Source organism: Eubalaena glacialis, chromosome 15 (genome assembly GCF_028564815.1).
Source record: "Eubalaena glacialis isolate mEubGla1 chromosome 15, mEubGla1.1.hap2.+ XY, whole genome shotgun sequence".
NCBI lineage: Eukaryota > Metazoa > Chordata > Mammalia > Artiodactyla > Balaenidae > Eubalaena > Eubalaena glacialis.
The window spans coordinates 41537735-41559991 of record NC_083730.1 but is presented as its reverse complement, the minus strand read 5'-3'; the positions used below and the strand labels follow the sequence as shown (position 1 = coordinate 41559991).

At 35.2% G+C, this 22257-nt stretch overlaps 1 protein-coding gene and 1 pseudogene across 5 annotated transcripts in view; one reads left to right on the top strand and one right to left on the bottom strand.

Annotated features, from left to right (window-relative positions):
• The window catches only part of KIAA1328 (KIAA1328 ortholog), a 352094-nt gene that overhangs the window by 179659 nt on the left and 150178 nt on the right, over positions 1–22257 (top strand). The window lies entirely within an intron of this gene.
• On the bottom strand, positions 4899–6185 carry LOC133075673 (large ribosomal subunit protein uL4-like; annotated as a pseudogene).

The window sequence follows — 22257 nt, the reverse complement described above, 5'->3', positions numbered from 1 at the left end:
TCTGGACATCCAGGAAACCACAGAATAGATTCCCACCAGTGAGACCAAAGGGTTAGGAAGCCAGGTCAGCAAGCCATTGGTGCTTCTGCTGCTGCCACACTGCTGCTTCTTACCCAAAAAACTGAAAAATGTCCCCTATTTTGTTAATGCTGGAGAGAATTCTCATGTTTTCACCATTGTCCTTGCCAGCAGAGACAAACAAAGAAGACCCCCAAAATCATGTGAAATAAGCAGAACCTAATTGACATCCAGAGCTCTGGCTAATAGAAGGGAGTCTGTAGTTTCCCACATTTTATAATTAAATGGAGGGTGGAGTAAGCCATGCGTCAGTGGTCAGCACAATATCTAAGCTTCCATCAATAAGGGACTGTTTAATGAATTATGATATGTTATACAGTAGATGAAAGATTTACCCAGGTGGTGGGTATTCTGTAAGCTGGAGTATATAATTACACTGTTGAGTCTTGGTTAATAAATTCTGGTGCTTTAAATATAGAACTCTTACATCTAACTGTACTGAAGTCAATATATTGCAGTTTCTATAATCCTACTTTTAAATTTGTGTAGCAAACATTGCTATTTCTTTAAGATAGTTAAATAACTTCTCTTTTTCAAAATTAATTTGAAAGATTACAGGACAAGTTAGGCTTCCTAATATCGAGAATGCCATATAAATGTAGAAAACAAGAATTTTTCAAAATGGTAAATAATATAGAAGAGATCTTTAACAACTTTCTACGTGAGGCAGATCAGCTACAGATAAAGGACTAAGTTTATATAGAATATGTAGTAGAACACAGCCTTATCTCTTGGCTGTGAAATGCAAATGTTGCCTTCCAAGTGGCATGTGGATCACTGTTCTCAGAGAAATGCCCTGATGGCATCCTCTCACATATCACCTGCGACATAGCTGGTGTACATGCACACTCCTGTGTGTACGTACACCACCAGAATGGGTCTGAGTAGACTCACTGCACACTTAAAGCTCCAGGGAGAAGTATTTTAGTTCGTGAACACAAGCCTGTTAAGTTCGGCCCTCTCTCACCCCCACAAAATAAAGTTCAAGTTAAAAAGTATCTTTAAATAAAAAATAAGCTATTTTATCTTAAAGTGTACGAGCAATGCGATTAGAGTGAATTGCCTCAGAAACTAAATGGCCAGACTTCCTCTAACAGATTTTAATTATTTTTATAGTTTTTCCCAAATGAAGACTCACAATAGCCATTTTAAGTAAACTAGAGCAACTCTTTCATCTTCATTGCAAGCTTCAGACCCTAAACAAAGCATGAAGCTTGGCAGTGCACTGTTTAATTTTCAGATTGGGTTTTTCATTATGTTTTATGATAACTTTTTATTTTTATCAAGTTGCATCTCAGCCTTCTGTTTAGACTCAAGAAGATTCATGGCAAATGATCTGGGTGTTTATTTGGACAAACATGCAAAAAATCAGTCTACTGTTTCAATAAAATGTTATTAATAGAACACATTATTCTGTTCAGTATTATGTTATCTTTAAAATTAAGCAGAACATTAGTGGTAGTGAAACTAGTTTCAATCAATACACTCCTGTAATGAAACCAATTGTATAAGAAACTTCTTTTTAAGGAGGAAAAATGTCCTTAACACAACTACCAACTACCAACTTCTGACTCTAGAGACGGCATTTCACAGTTTCTAAAAATTATTTGGTAGGATTTCTTTGTGTTTGTTTTGGTGTTAAGATAGTTTCCTGAAAGTTACCTTGCAGCAGTTAGTGCATAAATGTTCCTTAAATGCTTTTTTTCTTTAACTGAAGAATTTAGTTGGCACTTGACCTGGCAGAGACCCACCCAGGTGTGTGCTTCAGTGAAATTGAGGTCAGAGCTGCTGTTGACACTCAGGAGTATAAGAATTGCCAATTTCTCTTCTGATCGTATAGAATTTCTGGTTAAATTTATTAATGGAGTATAGATAGAGGATATAGATTTTAATTTTTCAAAACTCATATAATAATGAGAATTTACTAGGAGTGAGCCCAGATTTCGATCCTCTATCACCCACTATACTCCCTATTAAAATTTTAGAATGATGGCTTTAAAATCAAAGGTGGCTAAAGTCTCAGGGTGGCACTGCAGTCTTAGGAGAACTTCACTGCACAGGGACAGGCGGGTTGTTTCTGCTGCTGTCTTCTGTTTAGATAGCAAAGTGCCTTGAGAAAAGGCTGCTATTTAATAATGCAGTGGGAAATTAAAGACCTTTGAATGTTAAATTGCGTATATTTTCCAGTGGAAAATCTCTTAAAACATACTTTATGCTTTTGCTTGGTACACAGCATTGTCATCACATGGCAGTTTAAGGAATCTGGAGACTTGTTGGAATTCCAAGTTTACTCCTTTACTTCTGTTGTTTTATATTTTTAATCTGAATGTAAGAAATAGAGATTATCTTACTGTGGTTTTATTCTCATTAAATTGTTAAGAAGTTGTTGTTTTGGGAGATGAGAGTTATGTTAAGGTGAAAAAATAATTATGAAAATCTAAGCCATCATACATATTCTACTGGCTTAGGATAAAGTTTCCATAGTCCATCAGGCAAATAATTTGATCATGTTGCTGTACGACTTTAATAGTAAACAAGTGAGTTCTAATACATTCTTTGAATACCACTGCTAACATTTAAATGCAGATGGTTATCATATTTTTTCATACCAGTAGGAGACTACTTAAAATCTGTGTTGGAGTGAAGCATAAGGTAGCAAGCAGTACACTTGATTCTGGTTTTTATCTTTCTTAGTTCCACCTCAGAACTTTTAAATGCTACATTTCTGAAGGAAGGTTCATTTTTGTGTTATGATTGTGAACACCTGTGAACCACTGGGCTTAATTTGTTTACAGCTGACAGTGATTGTGTGTGGAGACTGTGGCAGCAGTTGGCAAGGAACAACTGACCATTTGGTTATCTCTGCATTGTCTTATTTTTCTTGTTTTCCCCAACATTTTAACATCATCTATGTTTTGTGAGGTTATTTGTAGGGTTTTTTTTTCCTAGTAGTTTTATCTGGTTTGGTATTAAGGTAATTCTGGCTTCACTAAATGAATTGGAAATTGTTTCTTCCTTTTTCTGTTTTCTATCTTTGTGATATTATAATTTCTTTAATTGACATGGAGGTATTAAGATGTTCCCTTTTGTCTTCAGTCAGTTCTGGTAATTTCTGTCTTTCAAGGGATTTGTACATTTCATAAGTTTTCATTATAAGTAGCATGAAGTTGTTCATAATATTCCTTTTTCAACTTGATAATGTCTGTGGCATTGCATCTGTGTGCCCCTTTTTCATTTTTTATTTTGATGATTTGTATCTTTTTTTTCTTGATCAATCTTATTGATTTTTTAACAAAACAGCTTTTATTAGATTTTCTCTATTGTTTGTTTTCTATATCATTTATTTCTGGCCTTATGTTAATTTTTCCTTCTATTTATTTCAGTTTTTTTTTTTTTTTCAGTTTTAATTTGCATTTCTTTTTCTAACTTCCAAGATTGACATTTAGATCATTTGTTTGGGACTTTATTCTTTTCATTTAAAGTTACAAATTTACACATTTAAACATTTAAAGTTCTAAACATTTAATGTTATAAATTTCCCTCTGAGAACTCCTTTACCTGCATCCCACACTTTCTTATGTTGTGCTTTTTTTTTTTTCAAAATATTTTCTAATTCCCTTTGTGGTTTCCTCTTTGAACGGTTTATAATCATTTATAAATTTTTCTTAATTTCAAATTTTTGCAGATTTCTCAGATAGCTTTCTGACATTTATTTCTAATTTAATTCCTCTGTGTCAGAAAATGGAGTCTCCACAATTTCAATATGTTGAAATTATTGAGACTTGTTTTATATCCTGTGATACGACCTATCTTGTTGAATATTTCATCCACATGTAAAACTAACCTAACCTACAATTATTGGATGGAGTTGTCAGTATACAGCAATAGGGTCAATGTTTTTATAGTATTTGTTCAGGTCTTCTATATACTTACTGATTTGGGATCTGTTTTTTCCGCCATTAACTGAGAGCTTTGAAAGCTCCAAATATGATTATGGATTTATTTTTCTTTTTATTTCTATCTTTCCTTCACATATTTTGAATTTCATTTATCAGATGCCTTTGCATTTAGGATTGTAATGTCTTCTTGGTGCATTAAGTTCTTTCATTTTGTAACATGCTTCTTTATCCCTGATAATATTACTTGTTCTGAAATACCTTGTATGATATTAATATAGCCACTCCAGCTTTATTATAATTAGAATTTATAGAGTATATTCTTTTCCATCCTTCTAGTTTTCCCTATCTTTGTCTTTATAATTAAAGTAGGGTTCTCATAGTTGGATTTGGCATGTAGTTGGCTTTGGTTTATAATCCTATCTGACATCCCTGGCTTTTTATTGGAGTGTTAGTATCTTTTACACTTGATTAATTATCCAATATGGTTGGGTTTAAATCTACCATCTTGTAATTTATTTTCTATTTTTCACCAATTTTTCAGTTTTTCTTTAGTTTTTCCTGCCTTTTTTTTTTATTAATTTTTATTGGAGTATGGTTGCTTTATAATGTTATATTAGTTTCTTCTGTACACCAAAGTGAATCAGCTGTATATATACATATGTCCCCCCTTCTTTCCCATTTAGGTCACCACAGAGCGCTGAGTAGAGTTCCCTGTGCTATACAGTAGGTTCTCATTAGTTATCTATTTCATACATAGTAATGTATATATGTCAACAGTTTTAGCATTATCTCTACTTGCGGCTCATTTTTTTGTTTGTTTTTGTTTTCTTTTCTTTTCTTTTTTGCCTCTTTGATCAGGTCTTTTATTCAGAATTAGCTGTCCGAAATGATCTGACCTTTATGGAATGCACAAATTTAAGTTTATGCAGCAGGCTTCTTTTCTTCTGTGGTGGGTTTCTTTTCTGTGGGCTTCTTTTCAGCTGGTGGTTTTTTGGTCACTGCAGCCTTTTTCCCCACAAAAGACTTCTTCTTAACACCAGCAGCCTTCTTTCCTTTCTTCTCCACCACAGGCTTCTTGCCTGGAACCCCTTCCTCATCTGATTTGGCTGCTAACGCTGCTGCTGCCTTATCCATCCAGAGTTTGTGAGTCTTCTCCTAGAGAAGAATTATGTCCATCCAGTGCATGGTCTTTGCATATGGGTTTAGCTTCAGCGTGATTCTCAGGTTTTTCAGTGGATTCTTCTTCTGGACTCACAGATGAATCTGTGTGGTGTTCTGAGGGCTCTTTGGATCTCTGGGCTTTTCAAGTTTCTGCAAAGGTCTGTTTTGAGCATCTTGCACATGGGAAGGTTGTAGTTGCTCTTGAAGGAGGCAGCTTCATGCCAAATGCCATACAGATCATCTTACTTGTGGAAAGTACTTTCAGTACAATGCAGAAATGTCCCATGTGCTCATCAGGAGTAAGTTGCAAGATGTTCAGTTTGCTTACACTAAGCAGAGTAATTCCAGGGATGTTTCTGAAGGCCTCAATGATACCGTTGTCCTCATTATAGATGATGCAGGGTTCCCTACCCTGGATATGACACAGTTTCTCATTTTGCCTTTGCCAGCTCTCATTTGCTGTGAGCCATAGACCTTTTTGAAATCATTCCAGGCCTTAAATTTCTTAAGAAGCAGAACAGCCTCCTTGTTCTTCTTGTAGCCTTCAGCTTTATCTTCAGCCACTAAAGGAAGTTCAGGAACTTCCTCAATACAATGACTTTTAGACATAACCAGTGCTGATAAGGCCGAGGCATCCAGGGCAGAGCAGATGGCATAACACTTCTGTGTTGTGTTCACTCTGCGGTGCCAATGTTGCCAGGTTCTGGTTGGCGCAAACATGTGGCCCCCATGATACATATTTCCAAAGGCACCCTGGCCAGAACAGTCAGTCCAACTGCCTCGAACCCTGGAAACTTGAGCCAGAGCCTAGCCAGCACCCAAAGACTCAGCACTGGTTTGATGACCTGCTAATTCATTGACAGCATAGGACTGTCTGTGCAAGTTGGTGTGAACAGAGTTCACAATATCTGGTTGAGCAGGAGCCTTGAACACAGCAGGTAAAGTGACATTTATGCCAGATGACTCCTCCTTTTAAGAGAACACTGATATCAGTGAATGAGCACGCGCCATGGCAGCAAGAGGAGAAGACTACGCTCCTCTCAACCTGGCGGCTTCCATGGGAAAAGCTTGGGCTTATTATCTTTGTTTTAGGTAAATTTTAAATATGAAAAAATATTGCTTATATTTCCATTTTCTGGAAGTCTTTATTCGTTTGTTTCCAAGTTTCCATTTAGTATTATTTTATTTATACCTGAAGATATATGTTTGTTTGTTTGTTTATGGCCATAGAGATTATCTGGTAATAAATTCTTTTATCTTTTGTTTGTGTGAAAACATCTATTTCACTTTCAATTTTAAAGGAAATTTTTATACAGTTCTGGCTTAGCAGTGTGTTTTTGTTTTCTATTCACCACTTTTAAAATATTCTATAATTTCTTCTGGTTGGTATGTTTTTTTCTAATGAGATTTTTAAATAAGATTTATTCTTATTCTGTTCCTTTGTATGTCATGTGTTTTTTAATCTTCCTGCTCAAGAACTTTCTATCACTAGTTTTTAGCAAGTTGATAATGGTGCCCCTTGGTGTTCTTTGTGTTCTTCTGCTTGAGTTTCATTGAGCTTCTTGGGTCTGTGGGTTTATAGATTTTATTAAATTTAATATTTTAAATCATTATTTCTTCAAATATTTTTTCTATCTTCACCTCTGCTGTCACTGCAATTACATGTATCACTTGTATCATTCCACAAGTTACTAAGGCTTTGTTCCCCAATCTTAATTTTTTTCTCTATGTGTTTCATTTTGGATAGTGTCTATTTCTGTGTCTTCAAGTTCCTTAAGCAACATCTAATCTCCTGAAACTTTTACTGCATGGGGTTAACATTTTAGGTTTGTCGTTTTTCATCTATTGAATATCATTTTGTTATTTTTTATATCTTATTATTATGTTCATGTTTTTCTTTAAATCTTTAATTATGTTGGGCTTATTTATAATAGATTTTTTTAAATTCTCATATGCTAATTTCATCATTTGTCACTTCTGGTTTTTTTCCTCTTGATTGACAAGTCAAATTTCATCATATGTCTTGTAATTTTTCTTGGCTGTTCATTAGTGTGTATGTTACATTAATGAGTATCTAGATTTTGTTGTCTTCCTTTATAGAGTGTCCTAGCGGGCATTTAAGTTATTGGTAGATCTTGACTTCTTAGAGGCTTATGTTTAGGCTTTATTAGGACTAGTCTGTAGGCTAGATTTTTCTCTAACAACCATTTAGTTAGCTCTTTCTGGGTTCTCAATAGGACTGAGTATCCTGGGATCAGCTATGACTCTCTCATTCTGACTGGTCAAAACTTGTACACCTCCCTGTTCTGTGTGACTTCTGGGAATTGTTTTACTTCCAACTCCCTGGTTGTTTTCTTCCCAGGCTATCGCAGTTTAACTCTACACATGTGCAGTCTTGGCATTCAGCAAAAACTCAAACGGGCCTATGTGCCGATTACTCAACTATTTTTCTGAATAGCTCTCTCTTCTCTGGGACTCTGTTCTGTAACTTCTGGCCACCTCAGCCTCCCTGAACTCCGATCTCTGTCTCCGTAATTCACCAAGACTTTTGTGTTCTGCTTAGGACTACCCTCCCTCTAGCATAGTCTGGAATGTTTGTCCAAACAGAAATGCAGGGCCATTGTATGGCTTAGCTCATTTGTTTGCTTTCTTCCAGGGATCATATACCTTTACTACCTGTTGTCCAATGTCTGAAAACAGTTGTTTTATATATTTTTTCTAGTTTGTAGTGGGCAGGTAAGTGTATCTCCCTCTGTAATACCCCAAAATGGAAATTTTCATTGAAACTATCTTTTAAATGTAGTTTTTAAATTTTAGCATACAAATTTAATGGTATTCTTAAGAAAACAAAGAGGCTTTATGGGAGGGAGAAAGTGTATTGTGAGCATAACAAATGCACAGTAACAAAAACTTATAGGAGATATAGTATTGAATGTTTTTTGCTCTTTTAAAGAAGGTAAAAATATAACCTTATGGACCAAAAAAATACTTAAATGAGAAAATTTAAGGGAAGAGAAGATACATTGTTGTCAGATTTATTGTAACTTGTAATTAAAGCCCAAATTGATGTGTAATAGGAATCTTGTAAAGAATACTTATTTTGAGGGTCCAAAGTAATAAAAGAGAAATAGAGATTTAAATAAGAACTACAGAAATATAAATATCTGGCTTTCACGCTGGAAACCAAACTTCATGGTTTTGGCTGTAGATTCAGTTACTTTGGGCATGTCTTTGAGCTTTATTAACATCTCCTTATATGAATCAGATTTAACTCTTAATAAAAATAAACTTTGGGGACTTCCCTGGTGGCGCAGTGGTGAAGAATCCGCCTGCCAATGCAGGACACTCGAACCCGTGTCCTGGTCTGGGAAGATCCCACATACCACAGAGCAACTAAGCCCGTGCGCCACAACTACTGAGCCTGCTGTGCTCTAGAGCCCGCGAGCCACAGCTACTGAGCCCGTGCGCCACAACTACTAAAGCCCGTGCACCTAGAGCCCATGCTCTGCAACAAGAGAAGCCAACGCACTGAGAAGCCCACACACCGCAACCAAGAGTAGCCCCCGCTTGCCACAACTAGAGAAAGCCCGCGCGCAGCAGCAAAGATTCAACACAGCCAAAAATAAAATAAATAAAATAAATAAATAAATAATTCTCTTTAAAAAAAATAAAATAAAATAAACTGTGACTTCACCCACTAAAAGGTGCTCTATCAGATATATCCCATGTGCCTTCTGTATGATGCAGTACTTTGTGAAAATCTGTTAATACCCTGAAAGGACAGAGAAATGAAATGTAGTTACGGATAGGTTAATAATCCTCTGCATCCCAAAGGTTTATGTGTGTTCTTGTCATAAGTAGATTTGGTCTTAAAATAAAAGCAAATTCAGATAAGGTAGGAAGTAGAGAATTTAATCAACATTGTTGAACAAAAGAGCTGAATGAGGTTCATCTGGTACTGTGCAGGACTAAAAGATGCTGAAAAGTAATGGATATAAAATAAGAATAAAGGGGAGAGCAAAAGGAGTGAAAAGAACTCCAAATATATTTTTCTTCTATTAGTTACATATAGACCACACAGAGACTTTTGAGAAAAAGATACTTCATGGACAGAAGGTACCTACTTTAATGGGAAAGAATTATTTGTTCCAATATTCACAAAAAGAGGATAAATAATAAATGTTTAGGTATAAACCAGTCATAGAGGAGGAGACCAGAGCAGGAAAGGAAATTGTGTTTGGCCCATTGTATGAGGTAAGGGAATGAAAAATATCTGAACACTGACTTCCCACAGCCAGATGGAACACAGTCATCAAGTCAGGAGGCATTTGGTAGCACAGTGGTTCTCAAAATGTGTCGCCTAGACCAGCAGCATCAGCATCACTTGGGAAATTTTCTAAAAATGCAGATCCTCAGGACCCAACTCACACCTACTGAATTAGAAACTCTGGCAGTGGGACCCAGAAATCTGCATTTTTAACAAGCCCTCCAGGTGATTCTTATGAACACTAAAGTTGGAGAATTTTTGTGCTAGTGTAATAGAAATAAATGTCTTCTGTTAATCAAAGTGCTGGTGAGTCCTGTCACATGCAGCGTTTTATAAATACATCTTCCTGAATTATCTTCTTGGTACAGATAGGTTAGAAATATTTTCTGTCTGAAGAAATGATCAGTGTGCTTAATCACACAAGTATTAGAAAACAGGAAAAGTCTATAAGATGGAAACTGACAAGTCTTTTTCTTTGTCATCACTTTTATCCATTCTTTATGTCCTTTTTCTATGATTTTTCTGTGTAGATAGAAGGATTTAAACTAATTTTGGTTTGGAGTGAGGTAATCAAATATGCAACTTTTAGCACAAAAATGAGTCCTTTGAGCTTAAAATAGTTTTTAAAAACCTGTATGAACTGTTCTAAAGTGTTATTTTTTCAATGTTGCTCTTCCTTTCCTCTCTACTCTTTTCTGCTCCCCTCTGTTCCTCTCTACTTCTCCATGTTGCCTCAGCTTTGTCCCCTCTGCCTTTCCCTCAAAGTATGCCTTCCAAGTAGAAGAGAGATTCTGTGTCAGGTTTGGGTTTACGAATATTAGGATGGTCTTATGTTAATGGCTGTTTCTGTTTTCTTAATGGTGCCAAAAAAATGCTCACTCTGTTTTGTAAGCACTTGATTGCAGGTGTGTTTGGTGCTGCCTAGCAACTTTGGCTGCCCTGTGGAAGAAACCACACTTGGTCAGAGTGATTTCCAGAAAGCATTGAAAGGCAACATTGTAACAACTAAGGAAAATGCCTTTCTTGCAGACTAAAGTAGGCTGATTTAGCAGTCTTTCATAGCCAAGTTAAAAAACATGTACAGTTGTTTATTTGTATTTCCAAGAAATATATTAAATATCTTATGGATTAACAGCCACTTTATGCTGGACACCCATTGCACCAACCTGAAAAATATTAACTGGGAGAGGAACTATAACTATGACTAATATTATACTAATGAGCAAGACTTCCAGGTTTGAATACTTCTTGGGAAGAAGCCGATTGTCCTGTCCTTCTCGCTAAGAGATTAATCAAAATCACGTTGACTGTGGTGCCATTTAAATCACTAGGTGTTTAGGACTTGGCTAATAAGCCTGATAGACTGGGGATGCTGTCTGTGCCTACCCAAGTTGTGCCAGTCTTCCTAGGTGAGACTTATTGGTGGAAGCCCTTTACATACAGGTCATTTAGACACATCGGCTGTGTTGAACAGATGATGGCATGCACAGATATTCCATACAATTTGACTTGTTTAGTTCTTGTTGAGATGTGTAGAAACATGAAGACTGTTGCGAGTAGGCCAGTCTGTGCTCACAGGTACCTGCTTTTTGTATTGGGTTGGCCCAAAAGTTCTTTCAGGTTTTCCTGTAAGATGTTATGGGAAACCCGAACGAACTTTTTGGCCAACCCAATATTTGGACTCATTGCCAAGAGTAACGGCGTGGTTTAAATGCCTGGGTCCACTCCCTTCCATCCCACATGAAAAGTGCTGTGAGAATTCAGGTTTGTGTTGTTGCTACCCATACCCCTTCCCTCTTCTCCACAGCAGCATCTTAGGACAGTTTTCTGTGAGCAGGGCTTCTCCTACTTGCTAGACTTAGTCTAAAGAACTAATTTAAGTTTTTGTGCTCTTTAGACTGTTTCAAGCTTAAATAATCATCCTAATCATGACCTCAGCCAAAATATGTCCAAAAGTTATCAGTATACAGTCTATCATAATGATTTTCAGGCCCTAAAGAAACTATATATTATAAATTGTGCAGTGATTAATTTTTGATTTGAGTATTCATCATCACTCCCTCTCAGCAGTGAAGTAAACAACATCTGCCCCACTTGTATTTTTTGTTGTCATTATAGTTAACTTTACCTCTTTCCACCTATTTTCTACAAATTGTATTGTTCTCTAATTATATATTGCCATAAGTATTTAGGGCATTGTGTAATAAATCTCTCCCAAATCAAATTACTTTTCAGCCGATAGGCTCTAAAGGCCCATCTGAAACAAGATGAAGTGTGGATCTCCTGTATTAATGACATGTTGTCTATCACAGCAGAAGGGACCTTGTAAAGAAATCTTGAGGCAAGTAAAAGAAGTGGAAAGGGTTCATTGAGCCTCTATCATTCACCCCAATTATTCTTCATCAAAAAGCCTGATTTTTATTGTCTTTATACTACTTAAAAAATGACAAATGACCTTGTAATTTGTTTACTAATTTGTCTCTTTCCACTAAAATGTGGATTTTCATTGCAGCAGGCTCATTATGTTTGATGGTTCCACAGTACCTAGATCAGTATTTAGTACAAGGTATGCATTCAGTAAATGTTAGTGAATGAATGAATGTTGTCTTTTTATTATAAAATTCACCCATTTTAAAGGTGAATGATGCTGATAAATTTATAGAATATACAACCATCACACAATCCAGTTTTATAACGTTCAACCAGCATTGGTCCATTAAGGACCATGCCTGCTGAAGGATCCCTCATGCCCTGTTGCAGTCATTCCTATTACTACCCTCAGCCCTAGGCAACCACTAATCTGCTTTCTGTCTCTATGCATTTGCCTTTTCTGGACATTTCATATAAATAGGGTTGTACAATAGAGAGCCATTTGCATTTGGTTTCTTTCCCTTAGCATCATTTTTTGAGGTTCATCCATGTTGGAGCATGTATCAGTAGTTTGCTTCTTTTTATTGCTGAATACTGTTCCATTTTATAGATATACCACATTTAGTTTCACAGTTCACCAGTTAATAGAGATTTGGAATGTTTCCAGTTTTTGGCTATTATGAATAGTGTCGTCGTGCAGATTTGTGTTACAAGTGTTTATGTGGACATATGTTTTCATTTCTCTTGGATAGGTACCTAGGAGAGAAATTGCTGGGTAGTATGGTAATTTTATGCTTAATTTTTGAAGAAATTACTAAACTGTTTCCCAAATGGCCATAGCATTTTACATTCTCACCAACAGTATATGTGAATTCCAGTTTCTCCAACTCCTCATTTTCTATATTTTTGATTATCACCATTAGAGTAGATGTGAAGTACTTTCTCTCTTTGGTTTAACAGGCTATTCACTTTATTTATTTTTATTTTTATTTTTTTAATTATTTATTTATTTATTTATTTATTTTCGGCTGTGTTGGGTCTTCATTGCTGTGTGCGGGCTTTCTCTCGTTGCAGCGAGCAGGGGCTACTCTTCGTTGTGGTGCGCGGGCTTCTCAATGCGGTGGCTTCTCTTGTTGCAGAGCACGGGCTGTAGGCGCGCAGGCTTCAGTAGTTGTGGCACACAGGCTCAGTAGTTGTAGCTCACGGGCTCAAGAGCACAGGCTCAGTAGTTGTGGCACACGGGCTTATTGGCTCTGCGGCATGTGGGATCTTCCCAGACCACGGCTCAAACCCATGTCCCCCTGCATTGGCAGGCGGATTCTTAATCACTGCGCCACCAGGGAAGTCCCAGGCTATTCACTTTAGCTTTCCTAATGTTTAATGATGAGCATCTTTTCATATGGTTATTATCCATTTGTATGTCTTCATTGGTTAAAGGCCTATATCTTTTGCCCATTTATTTACCCATTTTTAAATTGAGTTATTTTTCTCATGAAAAAAAATCCTTGTGTAAGTGGAGCCACACAGTTCAAACCCTGTGTTGTTCAAGGGTAAAATTGATGTTTGTATATGGATCTTGTATTTTGTGACCTTGCTGAACTAACTATTCTAGTAATTTTTCTGTTTTGTTTGTAGATTCCTCTGTATTTTCCACATAAAGGATCGTGACGTCTACAAATAAGTTTTCCTTTCTTGCCATAATGTCTTTTTTTTTTTTTTGCCTTATTGCACTGACTAGAACTTTTAGTATACTGTTGACTTGAAGAGATGACGATGGACATGCTTATTTTGTTTCTGATCTTTTACCATTAAGTACTCTTAAATAAAACCTATAGCTATAGATTTTTTTATAGATACTGTTTATCAAGTTAAGAAAGTTCTCTTCCTAGTTTGCTGAGAGTCTTTATTGTGAATGGTTGTTGAATTTTGTCAAACGTTTTTTCTGCTTCTGTTGAGATAATTGTATGGTTTTTGTTTTTGTTTTTCTTTCTATGAATACACTGTATTACTTGAATTGATTTTTTTGATGTTAAGCCAACCTTACATTCCTGAAATAAATCTCACTTGATCATTGTGTATAAGTTCTTTTATCTTATGTGAGATTTGGTTTACTAATATTTTGTTGATGATATTTAGGTCTACATTCTTAGAGAGATTGATCCTTGTTTTTCTTAAGATATCTTTGGCTTGATATTATAGTAATACTAGTCTCATAGAATGTGTTGAGAAGTGTTTCCTCCTCTATTTCCTGAAAGTTTGTGAATGGGTGTTATTATTTCTTTATATATTTGAGAGAATTAATCAGTGAAGCCATCTGGGCCTGAACTTTCCTTTGTGGAAAGATTTTTTTATTACTAGTTCAGTTTCCTTATTAGTTATGAGTTCTATTAGTTTTCTATTTATGTGTCACAAATTATAATAAATTTAGCACTTTAAAACAACATTCATTGATTATTTCACAGTTCTATAGGTCACAAGCCTGGTTGGTCTTGATGGGGTTCTCTGCTGAGTGTCCCACAAGGCTGAAATGAAGGGGTCCCCTGGCCTGGGCTCTCCTGTGGACACTCTGAAGAAGAATCCACTTCCTAACTCATTCAGGTTTTGGTATAATTCAGGTCCTTGCAATGTAGGACTAAGGTCCCCTTTTCCTTGCTTACTGTCATCTGGGGGCCACTCTCAACTTTGACAGGCTGCCCACATTTCTAATCACCTGGGCCTGTTCATCTTCAAGCCAACAACAGCATGTTGATTTCTTCTTGTTTTTTCAAATCTCTTTTGACTTCCCCTTCTTCTACCAGCTGAAGAAAACTTTCCTTTTAAAGCACTTCTATGGTTAGATTAGACCCATCCAGATGATCTTTCTTTTGCCATATAACATAACATAATCATAGTAGTAACACCTTTTGACTTCTTCTTGGATCCATGATTTATTTAGACATGCACTAATTTTTAAACATTTGAATTCCCAAATTATTTTCTGTTGTTGGTTTCTGATTTAAATTCATTATGTACAGGAAATATATTTCACATAATTTCAACCCTTTGAAATTTGTTAAGATTTGTTGTAAGCTCTAGCAAAAAATTTTTTTTTCCTGAAGAATGTTTCATATGATTTCTACTGTTGTTAGATAGAATGTTCTATAGATGTCAGGTCAGGTTGGTTGACTTATCGTTCTTTTATGTTTTTGCTGATTTTCTGTTTAGTTATTCCTCCTTGTGTTGAAAATGGAGTATTGAAGTCTCCCATTTCTTATTATTAAATTGTTTATTTCTCCCTCAGTTTTTTTCAAGTTTTGATTCATGTGCCTTGAGAATTCAGCTGTTAGGTTCATATACATTTATAATCATTGTTTTTCTTATAAATTGATCATTTTATCAATAGGAAATGTCCTTCATCACTAGTAATATATTTGACTTAAAGATATTAGCATAGCTACTTTAGTTCTCTTATGTTACTGTGTGCATGTTATATCTTTTTCCATCCTTTTACTTTCAAGCTATTTATGTGTGAATCTAAAGTGTGGCTATTATAGATAGCATACATTTGGATCTTGTTGTTTTATCTAGTTTGACAATCCCTGCCTTTTGCTTGGAAAGTTTAATCCATTTGCATTTAATGTAATTGTGATATGGTTGGATTTATATCCTCCATTTTGCTCCTTTTTTTCTTTATATCTCATGTGGTTTTGTTCCTCTGCTGCTTCTTCACTGCCTTCTTTTGTGTTAAATAAATGTTTTGTAGTGTAACATTGTAATTCCTTGGCTTTTTTTAAAATCATTGCTCTTGTGATTACAGTATGCATTTTAATTTACCATAATCTCCTTAAGATGAATTCTAACAGTATTCCAGTAAAATATAAGCTTGACTCCAATATAGCATTTCCTCCCTACTCTGCTATGCTATTGTTGTCATACATATAATCTTTTCATGTTAAAAGCCGAATAATACTGTTTTATAACTGTGATTTTTATGTAATTGTCTTATAAAGCAGTTAAGAATTCACACATATACAAATTCTTTTACATTTACCTACAAGATTATCTTTTCTGGTGTCCTTTATGTCTGTACATTCAAGTAACTGGTGTAAATTTCTGTTTAGCCTAAAGGATTTCATTTAACATTTCTTATAGGGCAGGTCTACCAGCAACTATTCTCTAAGTCTTTTTGTTTTGCTTTGCTTTGTTTTTAAACATGGAAATATCTTTATTCTGCCTTCATTTTGAAGGATAGTTTAGATGGATATAAAATTCTTGCTTGACAGTTTACTTCTTTTAGGACTTTGTACCATCCCACTGCCTTTTTGTTCAACTGTTTTTGATGAGCTGTTAGTTTTTAAATATATATATTTTTTGCAGTATCTTTCCATTTATTTGTGTCTTCCTTGATTTCTTTGCGTGTGTGTGTGTGTGTGTGTGTGTGTGTGTGTAATGTGTTCTTGTTCCCTATATGTAATAACTCATTTCCCTTACTCCTTTGAAGATTTTCTTTTTGCTTGGCTTTAAACAGCTTGACCATAACTTGTCTAAATGTGGATCTTTTATGTTTATCCTTCTTGGAATTTGTTGAGCTTCCTGGATCTGTGGATTAATATTTTTCATCAAATTTAAAATATTTTGACTGTCATTTTTTTTTCAAATATTTTTCTCCCCCATTTCTCTTTCCTCTCTTTCTGGGACTCCCATTTCATGTATGTAGGTACCTATTCCTGGTTACCCACAGGTTTCTGAGACTAATTATTCTTCATCCCTTTTTTTTTCTTTTTCTGCTCTTCATATTAGATAATCTCTGTTGACCTACTTTTAAGTTTACTGTTCTTTCTTCTGCTATTTCACATCTGCTGAGGAGCCCCTCTCCTAAATTTTTCATTTTACTCATTATACTTTTCAATTCCAGTATTTCCATTTGGATCTTTCATATATATTTTTTCCCTCTATCTCTTTGCTGAGATTCTCCATTTGTTGTCAATATCGTGCTTTCCTTTAATTCTTTAAACATGTTTTTCTTTAGGTCTTTCAACATATTTATAATAGCTCTTTTGAAACCTTTGTAAGTCCAGTATTTGGGCCCCTTCAGAGACAGTTGACTTTTTTTTTTCTTAACATGGGTAACCTTTTCCTATTCCTTTGAAATTCTTGTAATTTTTTCATTGAAAACTGGACATTTTATGTAATATATTGTAGCAACTCTGGCTTCTTATTGAAGGTTATTTTTGTTGCTGTCCTTTTCTTTGTTTGTTTGTTTTGTGACTTGCCTGTGTTAATTCTGTAGAATGTATCTCCCCTCAATGTGTGTCCACTGATGTCTCTGCTCAACCTTTTCTTGTTTTCTTTTTAAATCTAGCTTCATAGGGGACAGTGCTGAGTCAACATAACTTAATTAGCAAATAGTTAATGATTGTTGATAGGTTGTGCTCAAATACCTTGAGTCAATATGGCTTCCACCCTTTGCCAATGGATGTTTGTGAGTTGGGGAATGCTTTCACTGTCTGCCATGCCTTTTCATGTTGCTATTTTCTAAGCTAGTAGTAATGTAAAAAACTTTAAAATTAAGCTACCAATGGCAGGCAAAATGGCACCTTTGTTGGTTCCATATGCTTGATTGCATAAGGAGAATCCCTCAAAATAGGAAGCAAGTACTGTATTTCAAGACATCTCAAACAAAATGGGTAGTAGTTTTGACCTTTAACTTCATAATTCATGCACTATAACATTTCACACATTTTGCTTTCTAACTTTATTTAAAACTCTGTTTAGCATTTACTTTTTTGAGGAAAGGAGGAATTCTCAGACATATCATTATTCAGTTGCAAAGTATCCCTTTTCAATTTCTTTAAAATATATAGCAATAGTCCCTGGATTTATGAGCTTTGTGAGACAGATGAAGTGATAGTTGAAAGCATTAAGCCAGCCATAACTAGCGTGAAAAGGAGCCACTTCTACAGGATTTGGTGATTCACATTGAAGGTCATTGTATATTGATACTGCTTTCTCTTTGTGAAAAAGGTTGTTCTTGGTTATTTTGCTGTTTGGCCTTCAATCTAAATGTTCACCAGTCTTTCCATTGTTTTTTTTCTTTAGGCCGTGTTCTTAATGACTTTGCAGCACTTGAAGTTATATCAGCCATAGACTTCTTTGCAGATTGTCTTTGATGGTCCTCAGTGTGGATTCCTTTATGCTCGTTGCTCAGGGAATGGCACATTCCCATGTTTCTTTCCAAATACTTTATTATATCAAGCTTCTCCTCAATACTTGAAACTTGGCTTTTGCGTGTACTTCTTGATGTTTCTGAACCAGGGTGCTTAGACATTTAGGAGCTTGTTTTCTTATATTGAAAAGTTCACAATGTAAAAGGATAGCAAAGCACAACCTTGTAGTGTTACATTCCTGGGGAACTGAGATAACTGATGGTTGTTTCAGGTGTGTGAGTGTGTGCATTGTGTAAATTCCTACATGGCCCAGTTCAGCTGGGTGCAGTTTTCTGTGTTCGCATAGTGTGTTTCACAAAAAGAACTGTTCAGGAGCAAACATGAAGTTTGCATTATTTTCAGATTATTCCCTAATATATAAATTATGTTGGAACAAATCCATCTTTTCAAAGTAGTGTTCTAATAGACTGACTGTATTCTAGATGATTTGGGTCAGGGCTTCCTAAATAAACTATCTGTGGTGAAGAACCAGGTTTGATTATTTTTGTCCATCTCCATGGACTAAAACTTTTTAAAAATTTATTAAAAATTAAATACTATAAAATGAAACGTGACAAAATTTTTATTAAAAGTTTCAATAGACAGATTATATTTTAGTAAACATAATCTGAACAGACACAACATAGGAAAAAATGATAAAAAGCTTCATCAAAAGTATGCATACAGGTGATTAAGACAGAGAATGACTATTACATCACTTTTTCTTGTTTGCAATCATAACTAAAAAAAAAAAAATGTATGTGTGAAATCACAATTCCCCCAGAATAAGTGCCTGTACACACTTTGAATGAGCGCCAGCTATATCAGTAGTACTATGTATGATAACATTGAAAGTTTTTAATGTGATACACAGGCTTGCTCCTTCATTTATAACCTGTGCAGTCTTGTTTGGAGAGGTGATATGATACTCACAGGTGATAACATATATATTTAAACTCTTTCTGTTTTGTTTTATTAACACTCACATTAGAGAAATATCACAATAGTATATTGCTAGGAATGGAAGAAAAGATTTTAAAGCAGTTTCAATAGGCTTTGATTATTCATTCTAAACTTTTAACTTTTTGTCCAAAATGAAGGAAGTGGTGGTATGTTTTCAGAATTTGTCTCTAGTCCTTTATCACTAACCAGTTTCAACAATTCTTTAACATTATAGTTAAATTTAAAATTCTTTCAATGAAAGAAATGGATTTTCTATGCATGGGTCTTCTTTTGATGGAAAATAAAATTTGAAACATCTAATTTGAGAGGAGTTCAATGATAATTTTTCACAGATGTTCAGTATCAAGATCAGCATAAATAGGGAATTCCCTGGTGGTCCAGGGGTTAGGACTCTGCGCTTTCACCGCTGGGGCCTAGGATTGATCCCTGGTCAGGGAACTAAGATCCCACATGACACACAGTGGGGCCAAAAAAAAAAAAACAAATCATCACAAATAAATTTTATTGAAATTATGGCGTATGGCATAACAATACGTAGTGACGCTGCCCTTCCAAAGTACTGCCATTCATTTTTGCTCTTCAATCTGATCTGCCGTTGAAGACCATGTTGGATTTCAACCTTGCAAGGAAGTATTAAAAATCAGTAAAAAATACCAACAATATCAGTCAAATAAGGTAGGTTGGCTCTCCGGTTCCTATCTTGTAAAAATTGTGACCAAATTAGTTTCTTACGTTGCAGAAACACTTAAGATTTTTTCCAAATTCCCAACAAAACTTTTCCCTTCTATAACCATCATGCCTCAGCATGTAAGTTGTTAGCGGTTGGCTTCTGTATTATAAATAAATAGAATAAACTCAAATTTTATGCATTTGCCTTTATCAAATCCACATTTTTAACATGTTGCTAAGCACACTATTTAATTCACCTGATTTTTTAAATAGTAAAACATTCTAGATGAAGGAATTAATATGTTTATTTATAATTTGATTCATGGTCCAGAATATTTTCCTATTGCTACTGTGCTGTCAAACGACATTTATGGATAATGTAAGCCTTCATAGTTTTATACTGTTCAAAATTGGTTATGTTTGTTGGCAATGAAGCCAAAAAATGCTATTCTTTCTTCATATCATTATGATGTTTAAAATGCATGTGTACTAGAAAAACTGCCATGTTAGTGGAATATTTGCATTCTTCAGCTTCCAATGACAAACACTTTGCTAGTTTTATTCTATGGAGTTGTTTTCGATATTACTAGCTAGTTCCTGCATAGCCACATCAAGCTATGGTGTCATGAAAGAAGAGTACTTGAGCTACTCTCTTTTCTACAGATTTACCCAACATCATGCATACACCTTTGATAGAGGCTTTCACTAATGTTTCAACAATTGTACATGGTCTTTGTGTTCTTAGCAAACCAAATTGCTACCTTATAAGCCTACAAAATACTAATGATTATATGTGAATATTGTACACTGCTTCTGTTGGATCAGTACTCTTTATTTCAAAATCCCTTATTTCTTTATGTATGTATGTAAATGTTTCTTAAGTTTTGATAATTTCATTGCTTCTTTAGCCAGAATATATCGGTGGGTAACACACTGTGGTTTTAGCACTTTACTGTCATTTATGGCCACAAAACTGAACTCAGTATATGAGGGATCACACTTCTAAGTAAAACTAGTATGAAGAAAAGCTAGTATGACCCCTTGGCCTTTATTTCTTTAGAATCACTTCCATCATCATCATTTGGTTTATAATAATAAACTACTTCTGTACTCAGAAAAGGGGATGTCTTGGCGGGGGGAGGGATAAATTAGGAGTATAGGTTTAACAGATACATTCCACTGTATATAAAATAAGCAACAAGGATTTTTTGTATCGCACAGGGAACTACATTCATCATCTTGTAATAGCCTATAATGGAAAAGAATCTGAAAAAGAATACATATGTGACCATACTTTGCTATATACCTGAAACTAACACAATATTGTAAATCAATCAACTATAGTTCAATTTTTAAAAAAAAAAAAAGGGATGTCTTTTCTTGACCAAAAAGTCCAGTGAAGCTTGTTTCACTACATATAAAATAAAATTGTAAATAAATAAGTAAAATATCACTTCCCTAATTTAGCTAATAATGTAAAATCACAATTTAAAAACAGGATTGATTAAGAATTAAAACAGTATTGTGACTTCCCTGGTGGCGCAGTGGTTAAGAATCCGCCTGCCAGTGCAGGGGACACAGGTTCGAGCCCTCGTCCAGGAAGATCCCACATGCCGCAGAGCAACTAAGCCTGTGCGCCACAACTATTGAGCCTGCACTCTAGAGCCCGCGAGCCACAACTACTGAGCCCACGTGCCACAAATCCTGAAGCCCGCGCGCTGTAGGGCCTGTGCTCTGCAACAAGAGAAGCCACTGCAATGAGGAGCACACACACTGCAACGAAGAGTAGCCCCCGCTCTCCACAACTAGAGAAAGCCCCACGCAGCAATGAAGACCCAACGCACCCAAAAATAAATAAATGAAATAAATTTATTTAAAAAAAGGATTAAAACAGTATTACTACAGTAACTCAGTTATTATAGGTAAAAATCATGTAATTAAAAAATTTTCTCAGATTTTAATACAATTTTGGGGTAAAAATGACAAACTATTCTTGAAATATCACACATTATACCACGGTTTTAGTACAGAACTAGTCTGCAGCTCATGACTCAGTCACGATTTCAAAATCACCTGGAATAGTCTGTGTCCGGTTTAACTACCCGAGCCCACCGATAACCCATGTGTGGATTTTTTAAAATATTGGTATGTCCTATGTAATGTAACATATGTATGCTAAAAAGTTATTTGTTGTTTATCTAAATTTCAAATTTAACTGGGAGTCCTGTATTTTTATTTGCTAAATCTGGAAACCATATTTTGCCTACTATATAGTTGGATAGATTATCTCATATTTTCTTCAGAATTTTAGTTTTTGTTTTTATATTTAGGTCTATAATTCCTTTTGAGTTATTTTTTAAGTTTATTTTTTATTGAAGTATAGTTGATTTACAATATTGTACCAATGTCTGCTGTACAGCAGCGTGACTCAATTATACACATATGGACATTCTTTTTTTTATATTCTCCTTTTGAGTTAATTTTTGTGTATGGAGTGATGTAAGGATTGAAGTTTTATTTTTTCCTTATGGCTGTGCAGTTGTCCAGGATCATTTGTTGAATATGCTATCTTTTCTCCCATTGAGTTACCTTCCTACCTGTGACAGACACACACTAAGGTGACCACTAATGTTGTCAGGTCCTTGTACAATTCCTTCCTTTTGAA